Source organism: Patagioenas fasciata, chromosome 12 (assembly GCF_037038585.1).
Source record: "Patagioenas fasciata isolate bPatFas1 chromosome 12, bPatFas1.hap1, whole genome shotgun sequence".
NCBI classification, from domain to species: Eukaryota; Metazoa; Chordata; class Aves; order Columbiformes; family Columbidae; genus Patagioenas; species Patagioenas fasciata.
In genome coordinates, this window is record NC_092531.1 from 14,052,221 (window position 1) to 14,066,208 (window position 13,988).

The following is a 13,988-nucleotide window of genomic DNA, read 5'->3' on the forward strand; positions in this document are numbered from 1 at the left end:
CACTCCGTGAGGATATAGATATTTTGTGTCACAACAAGGGAATCCTTGGAAAAGTCTGGATTATCAAGTTGGGTAACAAAACATGGGTTTTCCTCTCCTCTAACAGTAGCGGCTGACAGCACAGCCAACAAGAAATTTCACAGGAAGGTATGTTACAATATAGGAGGAAAAACATGTGAAAATGTTCCACAGTTTCCACATCTTGCTTTGAACAACACCACTAATGCTATTTTACAAATAAAGTCATTAACAAACATTAAAAACCAGCAGAAACCCTGGTGCTGCTGTGTTTGCAGACACTGACTCTTGGGTGGTTTCGATGTCTGTGTAAATAACAGCAGAGATGCCACAAAATGTTCTAGAAAGGAAAAATCTGGAATTTGCTTTATAATCCAGCTTGGAGCTTTAGGACCAGGAAAAAAAAAATAAAGAAAAAATAAAAATAAAATAAAATAAAATTTAAAAACAACAAACAATTCTTTTTGCACCACGCTGTCCCGCAGCCCCGGCACCCACCGGCAAACTGCGCTCTGCCCTCGGGAGCTGGATGGGTCCCGGTAACAAGTACAAGGTTTCTTGCTCAAACAACATTTCAAACCCGAGATCTGAGCACTAACGTAAATCCAACACATGCAACCACTCAGAAGTCAATTAATATCGGCGGAAGGCCCCTTGTTGAAGGCAGCAGAAAGAACGATGTTACATTTCCGGAATAATGGCTGAAATTTGCCATTGTGTGTCATCAGGAATCATTTAAAATAGTTTTGATCTAAGTTCTTGCTGTCAGGGCTCTAATGAATTAACAGATGACAGATTGCCGTAATGAGACTCTCTGCTTTAAAGACAAGGCTACATTGTTTTTGCTGTACCACTCATATAATTTGGGATGTTTAAAAATAATTATGGCAGAAGATTAATACCTTACAAGTTTTCAGACGTTTCTCACACGCAGTGCAGAGCCGAGCCCGCCTTGTGCTCAGGTTTTAGGGACGTGGGTGGGAACAGGGGCACCACCCTTAGACCCCAAAACCCATCATTACTCCCCAAACACTGAAATGTCCCCAAATTCAGTTGTAACTAGAAAAAAACCACAACTCATGTCTGTGTTCCCAGTGAAAGCACCTTCACCCTGAAGCGCAGCAGTTCCTTTGGGACAAGCCCCTGTGTCCGCGGCATGGGGACATGGGCAGGAGCGGAGGTTCAGCATCGGAGGGTGCTGGCTGGTCACCGAGCCCCTCGGTAAATCCGCGGAAAAAGCCAATAACCAGAGCAGGCTCGTCCCCCGGTCTGTGCCGCGTTCCCCGGACTCATTAGCTTGGTTGCTGGATCACGTTTTTCTGCTGTGCAAAGGGACCACAAAGGCATATTATATTCAATGTTAAGTAAACAAACTTTTGAAAACTGCCTTTTATTGATTCCATACGGCCATCTGGTTCTAAGGAGAAGGCTCCCTCCCTCTTCCCCCCTCCCTGCGAAAATATTCGAAGGTTAGGGACTGGCAGCGGCTCAGCATGGCTGAAAACCACCTAGTTTCCTTTGCGGTTAACAACACAGGAAAACGTCTAACTTTCAGATAAATGTTGGAGGCTTATTTGGTTCACCCATCTGGTAGCCAGCCTGTTCTGCAAAAATTAAAGATATACATATGCAAATATTCACAGTCTGCTTCCAAGATCTAAAGAATTTTTATGATGTAACCACAAAAAGAGGTTATTTAATGTTGACAATATGTAGCAGAGCAAAGCACTATAATGCTGCATATGGTAATGTAACTTATGAAAATGAAGCCGCAATGCCCTTACAGAGTAATGAAAAGCAGATTTCACCTTGAAGACTATTTGAGCTGTTTAGCTTGTAATGACTTGGGGAAAAAAAAAAACAACAACAACAAACAACAACACAACAAAACACCACCAACCCAAAAAACATTGGTGTGAAAATACAACTTGCCACACAGCCACACAAATCCCAGGCTGTGCACCACAGGCAGCCACAGGGACAATGTGTCCCTCTGCCCGTCCCCCAGCTGTCCTGGGGGGACAACAACAGCTGAGCAATTCTGGGTCAAGGGGTGTGGGAAGGATTTGACCCCACAGACCCTGAGGGATGCAGGGCATCCATGGTGGGTACCGCTCCATCACCATGAGACAAGGCAGGGCACCCACGATAGGTACCGCTCCATCACCGTGGGCAGAGGCAGGGTGAGCTGCACATCCACCTGCCCCGTCACTGCGTGGGGCTCAATACAGCCCCAGGAACTGGGCACCGCTCAGCTGAGAGGCCCCAACCCAAGGTCACATCCCTGCTGAAGCCTCTCTGTGTCAGGTACACACCATTTGGATACCAGCATGGCAACATCACATCCCCCACCCTGGCCCCTCCCCAGCCAGGCGAGTGGTTGGGGTGCTCCAACCATTACCCTGCAACTGCATCAGCTGCACAAACCCCATCAACCCCCCGACTCAACAGAAACACCAACCAAGCCATGAGACGGCTCTCCCAACCAGCCCCGCATCCCTGATGCTGCTTTGCATGTAGCAAAGACCTATTGCTACTGCTAAAATTATGTCCTCCTTCTGTAATGAGCACCTTTGTATATTATGCAAACGCTTTGCCTGTCATCAACAGCCTCAGAGAAAGAGGAAGATGTTTGAATTAACAAAATATTACTGTGATCTTCTCCCTGACAGTGTGGAAGCAATAATATTTAGTGAGTAACTGAGTTTCCTTTAATAATTTAGTAGACTGCAAAAACCTTGATCATCCAGCTGAGTCTGGGAACAAAATAGTCAAGCTTTGTGCATCCTAAGCTGAGATAAAAACACGAGCAGAAGAAAGAAGTTTAAAATTATATTTTAAAAAAATCTAATTAAAAATGCAGCCCACATGCAAGAAATCGCCCAGGGAAACAGTTCTTTAAAGCAGGTGAAGCCACAGGTTTCTCTGTCGCCCCTTTTCATCTGCTAGAACAGAGCGAGGGATGCTGAGGGATGCTGATGAGCCGCCCCCCGCCGGCTCTCTGTGGGCACAGTTTGGCAAAGCACCGGGGTGCAGAGACCCCCAGAGCAGCCATAGCCCAGGACATGTCTGAGACACCCCCCCGGCTCATTCGGTGATACCCCAGGAGACATGGGGATTTCACCGAGCTCAGCACCAAGCAGGTACTGCATGTGAACCACCCTCTCCCCCACGATGGTCTTAATCAAAGTGCTGTTGTCCTTGGTGACTGTCTGAGAGGGGACAAACCCTGTGGCCACAGGGACCTCCCCCCACCATGGGCAGCATGGGTCAGCGGGGCAAGGACCCTTCCCAGGGTGATAAATACAGCACCTGGCCAAGGTTATTGCCAAAAAGTGCCTGCAATAGCCCTCCTGTGCACTCTGGGTGTCACCTGCTGTCCCCTGCATGTCCTCCGCTGTCCCTGTCTGGCTTCTTGAAAGATGCAGGAGCACATGGGGGTCTCCACCAGCAGGGTAGGACATCAAGAGAGGACCTCTGAGGGACAGCAAGATGCCGAGCTGTGGATCTGGTTCTCCACCAGTTCCACATCACCCATCCCACACCCCTGTGTGTGCAGGACAAGGGACAAGTGTCCCCAGCGCTAAAAAAATCCCTGGCTGGAGCTGGTCCCACCAGCATGAGCCCAGCGGGCAAAGGGATGCAGGTGCACCACGAGCATCCAGCACCCTCCAGCTCTGCCTTTGTCCAGCTCACAAGCAGGGAACTGGACCAGGGACCAGCTGGTGGCAGCTCAGGGACACAGGTACCTGAGGAGGACCCTGTGCTCAGCCTGGCACCAGGCACAAGCCTGAGGATCCCAGCACCCCCACAAACCAACACCAGACAGACTTAATTGTTGTTGTTGCTGTTGTCATTAAGAACCTGTGATCCTCCTGAGAGCCCCCAGTCATTGAGGCAAATAATTTGACACAATGCAGTTTTGAGCATCAATGTCGGAAGCTACGGAGACTCCCAGCTGAAGGCTGGTGACGCGCAGGGTCTTCACAATCTGCATCATGAGGAGCTGTCAGGGAACCTTCTGGAGGGAAGTTTGGAAGAAATAAGGAAGAAAAGAAACCTCGGCTTCCCTGACAGGGCCAGAACTATTAAAAGAGCACTTAGGCCCCTTAACATGAAAATGCATCAAAAAGGAAAACCAGAGGAGAACAGATTCATTTGCCTTGGAGGAATTCTGGCTCTGATATGCTGCTGCTTTACTCCAGCGAAGGTTCGGCAGGGATTGCAATGCCTTGGGGTGGCAGAGTTGTTTTGTCTACGGCTGGATATGCAGAGGGCATTTTAAGGAGCAGCATCTCGGAGGAGCTGCTGCTGCCTTCCTGCTCATCAGTACACAGAGCAAAAAAAGCTCCTGAATTCACAAAAAAGAGAATAAGATTCCTTTTTAGATAAACATGCTATATCAATGACAAAAAGATGAACCAAAGCTACATCAATGCTCAGAGCATCGAAGAGCTTAAGATCAGGCTTAAGACCTGCTAACAACCCATCCAATCTGCTGGCACCCTGTCTGGAGGGCTCATCTGCAAGCAAATACCTGGGCGGTGTCACCCTTGCAAGGTCACAGGACACTGAGGGATGCCACAGTTTGCTCTGTGGACATCACAGGAGGTCCTACCCATGAATGAAATGCCAACCCTGGTGATAGTGCTGAGGAGCATCAAAGCATGGCTGGAGCACCCCAGACCTGGAGAGATGTTTGGTGCTGAGCACTCCCAGGGCACACCCCAACCAACGCTGAGACAACCAAGACAGAAAAGCCCCCAGGGACGTATCCTGCTCCAGTGGGGCTTGATGCTTCAACCTCAAATGCACACATTTTGATTTTGAGCAACTCTGGACCGGGGAGGGGAGGAGGGGCGGGGGACGGAGATGTAACACATGGTGGGTGCAGAGGTGCTGCAGTACCCTGCCCAGGTCTTCTCCAGGCTCTGGGACAGGCTGCGTGACAAGCAGCACCACAGTGGCTTCATTGCTGGCCCTGCTTTCCTCCTCTCTCAGACACAAAAGCAGCATGCTGTGCCTTGAATTAAAAATAAAGCAAAGCACCCCAATAAACTTGGAGGGCATCAAAGACCATCCACCCAGCTGATGCCTGTCCCCAGCTTGCCACCATCACAGGGAAACCTTGGAAGTCCTGGATGACTTGTGCGGGTTTTCCCCCAAAATGCAACCTCTCCAAGGAAGGCGTGAGAAGCCCCCACGTGCCCCTAACCCACAGGTAACACTTGGTCAGTCCCCGCCGCCAACTTTCGAACCCACTTCTGTTTATCGCCTGCTGTAACTGCCAGCACTGCCCAGGCACCGACAGCCGACATCTGGGAGCCATCGTGGCCCCCGCATTGAGCAGGAGGCAGCAGCGGCCGTGACGAGAGCCAGATGTTGGGCTCTGCCCATACATCCTAAGTGGAGGGGATTACAATGAGGGGACACATAAAGAGGAAGGCCTGTGAGAATATGTGGAGCCCCTGGGGGCCTTTAAAACCGATTTTAAAAATCCATTTCCCTCAATTCAGAGGAGGTTTTATAGAGTAGCACCAGCAAAGCGCTGGCTATTTGTTGCAAGGCCAGGCAACACCAAGCCAGGGTTTCAAGCAGGAATAAAACTCCCAATTGGGAGTGGGCTATATTTCTGATGTGGGTTATATTTCTATTTCTGATATTCCTGATGCGGGTTATATTTGCCATTACAGGGGTTCCCAGTGTGCTGACTACGGACACGCAGAATTCAGCACCCACCATGGCAGCAAATGGGCAATCCCAGTGTGTCAGATGCCGCTGGCTGCAGGATGGTGTGGGGTTTACAGTCTTGCAAAACAGAGTGAGATGAGCAAGCAGCAGGGAGGGAGCTCAGCACCTTTTGCACAAGATAAGTCTCCTCCCTGCTCAGTCCTGGTCAAAAACCTCCTGGGGAGGTACAAAGCCTCCTAGCTCAATGGTGAGCAGGTACCCCAAGAGCAGCCACAGGGCTCGGGTGCTGGAGCAGGGACATTCTCTGCAGCATTGGGACACAGATGCTCACAGCCCTGTTACCACATAATGCTCAGTGTCTCTGCAAAATTCTGACCCTGTTCCATTGAAGCACTTCGCACCTTTTCCATGTAGAACTGCTTGCAAGGGGAAATAAAATTAAGCCTGGTTTTAATTTTAAAATTACAGGAGAGCAGGAAACCACAAAGCAAACCCATGAGTCAGGGATCACCAGCAGCCATCGTCTCCATTACAGGCAGGAGCCAGGTATGTGGACTCCCTTGTTAGCAATTTAATTAGCGGGGACCTGCCCATGTGTGGACATGCCTGCACCCCACGGCAGGACAGGGGTGCTCAATACAGGCAATGCCTGGCAGAGATACAGCTTGACTGTTGGGGAGTGCTGTAACACTCATGGTGACTCACATCCCTTCTTACTTCAGCCCTTCAGACAAGCTTAGACAAGTCACAAAAAAAAGTTTGCATCTTTGGACATCCCAGGAATATCTACTGTTTAGGACTTTGGCATCTTTTAGACACTAACGTCACATTTTCCTGTGCAATTCCCATGTGCCTGAAACCCAGAGCACCACAGTTTACATGGTTAAATGGTTTCATTTTGGTGAAACACTTCCCTGCATCCAGGTGGTGAAAATGCAAACACCTATTGCAGCTTGAGCGACACAGAAGCGGTGCAAGAGCAGGACCAAGGGCTGCGGAGCCCCCAAAATTAAGGAGCAGTAGAACCATCACCTTCCCCTTGCTCTGGATGTCCAGCAGGTTAGGGTCACCCCCAGAGCCCTCCAGGCTGGCACTGTCCCTGGGGCACGTTTGTGACACAAAGGCCACATCCTGGCAGCCAGGAGCTTGCCCAGGGTACAGCCCCATGTCCATGTACCAGGGGATGAGATGGGACCTCCCTTGTCCCTGCACCTTCTCTCCGCATGCACAAACCCCCTGAAGGATTCCAACGGGATTTTGTTTACAGCTCTGATCCACTCCCTCCTGGGCCTCATCCAGGAGCTAGAACAAACACAACATCACCCTGGGATGAGACTTTCCTGCTGCTACACAGACCCTGAGCCTAAATCAAAACATTTATCAGAAGTCATGCCACAGCACAAGGAGGATGCTCTGCTCCAAGAGAGGGGACCTTGGTGTAGTGTCAATCTCCTGATCTAGGGGCTCCCATCCTACTCCACTAGCGCAGATTTGGACTGACCTTTGTGCCGAGCAGCTGATCAGCGCAGCCAAATTGCAGAACCACATTCCACAGCTGAGGACCCAGTTGTCCTTTCCCTGCTCCCACTAGTCTAAGCCCAGTTGCTCATTAAAAGCCCCATTGAAGCTTAGTGCAGGGCTCAGCAGCAGGTCCCCTCTTTGGGAAGGACAGACCTGAGCTGGGGACCCTGGAAGTGCCAGGTCCTTCAGGGGCTGCTTAGCACCCACATGGGCACCCCAGAGCCAACAAACCAACCAGGAATGGGGCCTGGCAAGCAAAAATAAAGGAGAGAAAAAGGAAAGCCCTATAGCACAAAGCAGAACTTGGTGGTTTTAACTCAAATGCCCGGTACTGCTTCATTTATCAAACCACAGGGTCCCAGAGAAGCCTCGTCCCGCTACCGGCAGGGGTCCCGCAGAGCCGCCCAAAGGACCCATTGATAGTTTAATTAAGTTAAATTATCCACGGGGGCTGGAGGTCTGCCCCCGCCCCCCTACTCACCCACGTGCGTGCTTGCCCACTCCTGCCCCTCTCCCCTCCCCTCCCCTCCCCTCCCCTCCCCTCCCCTCCCCTCCCCTCCCCTCTCCTCTCCTCTCCTCTCCTCTCCTCTCCTCTCCTCTCCTCTCCTCTCCTCTCCTCTCCTCTCCTCTCCTCTCCTCTCCTGCCTTCCCCTTCCCCCTCCTCCTCCTCTCTCTCCTCTCATGGGCTCGAGCTCGCCATGAGCCGGCAGGGGGCGCTCGAGAGCACCGGGCTAAACCGGGTTTAGCTGAGCCGGGTTTAGCTGAGCCGAATTTAGCTGGGCCGGGCCCTGGACACCACCTTGCTCATTCTGCCCCTCACTGCACCGCGCGGTGGGACCTGCTGCACCACCCATCTGCGACCACGGCTGCAATGCACCAACGAGCCCCTCCAAGTTCAGTTTTGCCCCTTCATCACTGCTCAAGGTATTGCTCCGCTTCCCACCCTGATTAATTTGCTTTTCCTGACCCGCATTGGCTCTGCTGAGCCACGTGCATCGTTAAACATGGCTATGGCACCGGCTAATGAGTTCTCAGCCAGAGAAGACGCTGGATCATTTTGTTCCAGGGGAACACTGGCTGTGCTTCCCACCACCTTGCGCTTTATTTCCATCCCATAAACTGGTTTATCTCCCTTGGACATGTGTGGCTGGTGCCAGAACGTGGTGGTACCAGTGCCGACATCCCCGTGGAGAGCACAGTGCAGGTCCAGGCAGGCACCACAGACCAGGAAAGGCAAGATGGGGTGAGTAAAAGGCTGTTTGGGCACCAGCAACCCCATCCTCAGTGCCCAGAGCTCCCTGCAGCCCCTCACAGCCACAGAGCGGTTGATGCTGGGTTATTTTTAATACTTAATGAGATTAAAGATTGGAACTCCTTTTAAGCCTGAAATTGCCTTAGCCCTTTTTATCTTTAAAATGCACGACAAGCCATTTTAGAAGGTATTTTTTTTTAAAGTTTGTTATAATGATTCCTGGTAGCTATTATGTTGGAAATAAGGCTCTTTCAAAGACTGTTGGGGTACATTAAATGTTTCGTTTTTCAGTCTCTGTTTCTTTGGTTTTGATCTCCATTCAGATTGATTAAAGACACTGACTGCTCAATTTTGATTAAATCCTAAATCATAACTGGCTTACAAAACAACTGTGAAAGCTGACATTTATGAAGTTCAGTAAGCTAGTTGTAAGAACAGGAGTGCAAGATGGAAAAAAATAATAAAATTCCTTTCCAAACAAACATCAGTTGACAGCAAACAGATGGTTAGAGGCTCTTACTTGTAAACTGGAAAAATTAAGATTTGGCAGGTTCTGTTAAAAAATAGTTACAAAACATCTTAAAGTTTTCCCCTTCATATCCTGGTGTTGCTCTGGGCATCGTTTCAATATTTTCATAGGCTACTGCACGGAAAAGGTTCTGAATACATGAAAGCAGCTGGCATAAAAGGGCTTAGAAATACTAGTTCAGATTTATAAGAAGCGAGGTTGCCAGCATCCCAAAGATGCAGTATTTAAACCCAGCTTCTTAGCTCACCAATAAATCACTGTAACTTAGCAGAGTAGCTTGAGTTTCATCTCCAAAGGTGCAAGAAAAGTGGATAAAACGTAACCTTGGTAGATTTTTCCATATTTGTTGACTTACCCTGTGATAATGTTAAGTTAATTTTTTTTGGGCAAAGCACAGCCACGTAAAATGAAACCGCTGACTGACACAGGTTCCCCCGCAGGAGGGGAATTCAGCCAGAGACCTGCTTCTTGCAGACAAACATTTCCTCCTCCTTGGAGCCTCGAGAGAAAAAAGGTCGAGGGCAACACAAGAGGAACGCGCCCGGCAGGGTCGTACCGAGACCCGTTTGGGAGTTTGGCCATTGCAACCCCCTTGTCTGCAGCAGAGTGTGCATGGGCGGGTGCACAGGCTGCTCAGATCAGGGCACACAGGGTGCTCCTCTTCCTCACAGAGAGCTCCTCATCCTCACCAGCTGCTGCCGTGGACCTGGCAGGGCTGGATTTCTGCCCCTGCGTGCTTGCCAGCTTGCACATCTCATGGATGCTGTTGCTAAAATCAAGGGACAGTGAGGGTGCAGACCTCCCAGCCTCCCTGAGTGGCATCTGGGGCACACCCCTGCAGTTTTGGCACTCCCCAAAACCCCCCCAACTCCTCGGGCAGCTCGAGGTGATGTTGTGGCCGTGCTGCTCTGGCCAGTCCAGCTCTTGCAGCCCGACAGCACGCAGGGTTAACTGAACCGCTTCGTCTTCACCAGAGTCAATGGGGCCTTGTCTGCAACCTGAATTACTGGCCTGCAAACAATCATTTCAGAGTCAGTATCCAAGTCCAGTTCCTCCCCTTTTCTCCCTCCCCTTCCCACCGAAACAGCCACCAAAACCATTTGCAAACTGTTTGCAGTCGCTCTGGGCGCAAATACCAGGTTTCACCGGGTCCCGCAGCCACTCCCTGCGAGCCCAGGGCTGCTGGGGAGCGAGAGCCCCGCTCGGCTGGCGTCGCTCAGCTCGCAACGAGCAAAAATACACTCCAGGCTGAAAGCAATTTGAATTTTAAGATCAAAGAGAGTTGGAGGAAGGAGGGAGAGACGCATCTAGGAGAGTGCCTGATGCATGTCTCTCCTTTTTAACGAGCTGCAGCAGTTGCAGGAGCTGAGCAGCTGCTGGACGCTGCACCCGGGGCAATGGCAGCGGCACGGAGGAGCTGAGTAGGGATGTTGCAAGCTATGCAGGGACACTGGTAAGCGATGCAGGGACGCTGCAAGCGCTGCACGGCCTGAGTGAGTGGCTGCAGCACGGTGTGCAGGAGCACAGATGAAGGCTGCGGCATTAATTCGGGCCATGTTTAAAAGGGTGTGAGAGCTCAAGGCTCCCCTGAACCTTGGGTGGCAGGGTTGCAGGTCCTGCGGGTGCAGCCCCATTGCCAATTCAGCAGGTTCCCTGCAGAGCCTGTGCAGGAGCACGGTCACCCCAAAGTGGTGCCAGAAATCACCCGTGGGCACAATCTCCCTCCTGCTGAGCCCACAGACACTGCACTGCCCGTGCTGCTCACCCACCATGCCACGATGCTTTTTTTTCCCCATAAATGCAAATACCTACCATGTTTCCCCAGGACGTGGGATGTCCGTGTGAAGCTTCTTCCAGAGCAATTGTCACAGTTCTTCTTTATTGATAGAACAAAAATCCCTGGAGAACGGGGGCTTCGTTGCCTCTGCTTCCTTCCCAGGTGAGGCAGGCTGCAGAGAGATGCAGAAACATGTCAGAGAGAGCAGAAAACAGGCTGGCAAACATTTCTGAACCTGATAGCACTGCTTTGATCCTCGTTTCATCTCTGGGTCAAGCCTTCTTTCAGCAGAACCTGGTTTATCATTCATACATCTAAATCCCTGGAATAGAAACCCCTATCTCATGAGATGTTGAAAACTCTATTTGACAGACCGCTACAAATAATCTCCTCCGGGGAGCAATCCTGCTGTGCCCTGGAGGGAAATGGAAAGATGAGTTAATAGGTCTTTTCCATCTCTGGTTCCTGTAATTCTGCAAAAAAACTCAAGGCTGAGTCTGCTGTTTGCTTTTCTGAATATGCGTAACTCATTTCTGCAGGTCTCTGTCCCAGTCTTCCCAATATACGGACTGCCTTGCTGCAGTCCAGCTTTGCAAGTGCTTCTGATTTCTCTTTTTTTAAAATCATTCTCCACTCCAGATTTTCTCCCTCTGCTCCTTTGAATGGGTGCTCCGACAAACGCTGGCTGTTTCCAAGCGACTGCCTCCACTTGCCAACTTTTCTTCCCAGGAAGAATCCTCTTCTGTGTGTGTTGAGCAGAGATAATAGATCAGGTGAGCAGGAACATCCCTGGGCGAGCACCACCAGCGGCTCCCGATGGCTGCTCCGACCAGAGCGTACAGAACCTGGGAGGTTTATTTTGAAGCATGGCCCAGCTGGTTGCCCAGAAGTTGGTAAGGTCTCGAGCAACCCAACCTTGGGGTGATTTGGGGCTGCTCCTCACTCACCCTCCCTGCAGTCTTTTCCCATCTCCATCTCCCTTCCTTCTCCCACTCCAAGAAGTGATTTACAGCCATCGTGATGTTGTTCCCATCTGGGATGTGCTGCGTCCCATCTGGTGCCCCTTCCAGCAGCATCTTCATCCTGGTCCCCTCGGTGCTGCCTCCCCTCGGTGCCTCATGACAGGGGTGGGTGATAAAGGCTGCGCTGCTGGGAGTCCTTTAGCCTTGTCTGTAGATAATTAGAAATGCCAATATTTCATTAGAACCCAAATATTAGAAATTTTTAGATTCGATTAGATATAGATTATTAGAAATTATTAGATAATTAGAAATTAATTAATCGATAGGAAAGAAAAGAAAGCTGGGTCACCCTGAAGGAGCTTACCACAGATATTAAAATGGCATCAAAGAAATTCTGCAGTGCTTTAAAAGATGCTTTAAAATATGGGACCAAGCACAGAGTAGGAAAAATGAGGTTCCTGCCTGGTGAGTGATGGTACGAGAGCAGCCACGAGATGTCCAGTGGGGCAGCTGTGGAATAACTGGGGCTGCTGGTGGCAAACTGCTCACCTCCAGCCAGGAACAGGCTTGGGTTTTGTCTGCAAGCCTCTTGGAGCCTGGTTGTAAGTACCTTTGAGTTTTCAGGCGAGGAAACAAACCCAAGCCCCACTACAATCCAATTATCCATCCAAGAGCAGAAAATCACAGATGGTTTTGCATGGATTTTCTGAAGGAATGATACTCCAAATGCTGTTATCTGGGGAACCGTAACAAAACATACACGAGTACTTAGAATGGCAGCATCTGGAAGGAATGGCTGAAAATCTACTTAAGCGCATGGGCAAATTTTTCGAGAGTGAGAGTTCTGTGATTCATTGCCTGGATGGGAGATGGAGCCAGTGCTGGCTGATCAAGGGTGGTGAGCCACTGGGAGTCAGCCTTACCCACTGCATCCCGCTCACGCTGCAGAAACCTTCCAGCCCCAGAGATTCCAGTGCTGCACAAATTCAACCCCCCCACTGTGCTAAGTAGGCTTTGCAGCTTGAGGTGCCAAGGGGGAGACTGAGGAGAGCTTTAGAGCAAGGGAGGGGATGTAACCAAGAAGGATGCTGGAGGGATGCAGGCAGAAAGCAAGTGAGGTGCTGGTAGAAAGATTTCTGCTCTGTGTTCCACTGGCAGGCGTAATGGAAGGGGGACCAGGCTTAAAGGAAGCAGAACAGAGGACAAAAAGTAACGTAAAGGCTTGGCAGAAAGCGGGGACTTCTGCAGGCTGTGAGGTTGAAGGGGTGTTTAAAGGAGGCATTTGAAAAGAAAGCTGCCTGCACTTCAAAATGCAACACGGCGTTCTGCTGTTCCTCTGCTTCAGCGCAGGGAGGACCGACAGCACACAAGGGAACAAAGAGAATTCTTAACAAGAAATCAGAAATAGGGCCCAGCCATGCAGGGCACTGGGGTGCTGCGACGTCTGGCTTCAACACCCACCTCCCGGTAACTGGCAGAGCCACATGAACTCATTGCAAAACTTCCAGAGGGGATAAAAAAACATCTCTCAGAAAACACCAGCATCCAGCCGAACTGGCGCATTGGCATACTGCCCGCTGAACAATTTATCTCAGATATAAATAGCATAATTAACCTACACGGCACATACATTGGCTACCTCTAGGACAACCTTTTGTTGGAAAACAAATAAATCTTTAAAAGTTTGAACCCTGTTTACAGAATTGCTACTCCATAAATCATTCAGATCATCAGGGCTAGTTTATTAATGTCTTTCTGGCCGCGTGCTTGCGAGGAAAAGGCAGAGAGCTGTACATAGATTTGCTTTATCAATATTCCCCAGCGCACAGCAACTGTCTTTCAGCAGGTAATGAAACATATGACACACTTCTCATCTATGACCAAGGACTATTTCATGGTGCTTTCCTCTCAGGACACAGTTCCAGTCATTTTCTGCCCTCACACTGTAAAAGAGACTGGGATTTCTACAGTGTGGATGGGAAGGCAGAACTGGGTTTGCCCGACTCGCAGCTGAGACCCATGTCATTAATTTAACAGAGCACAGCTTAATGCCCAGCAAGGTAAAGCTCTTGCCTAAGCACTGGGGACCTGCAAACACCCTCACCCTTTGCTGTGGTTGCAATGAGAGAAGCTTCACTGAATCCAGTTAATTTCTGTAAAGTCTGGAACCATCCTCAGTCGGTCTTTATGGTAAATAATGATCAATTTACAGTGCGTGCGGTGAGGGAGACAGGCACA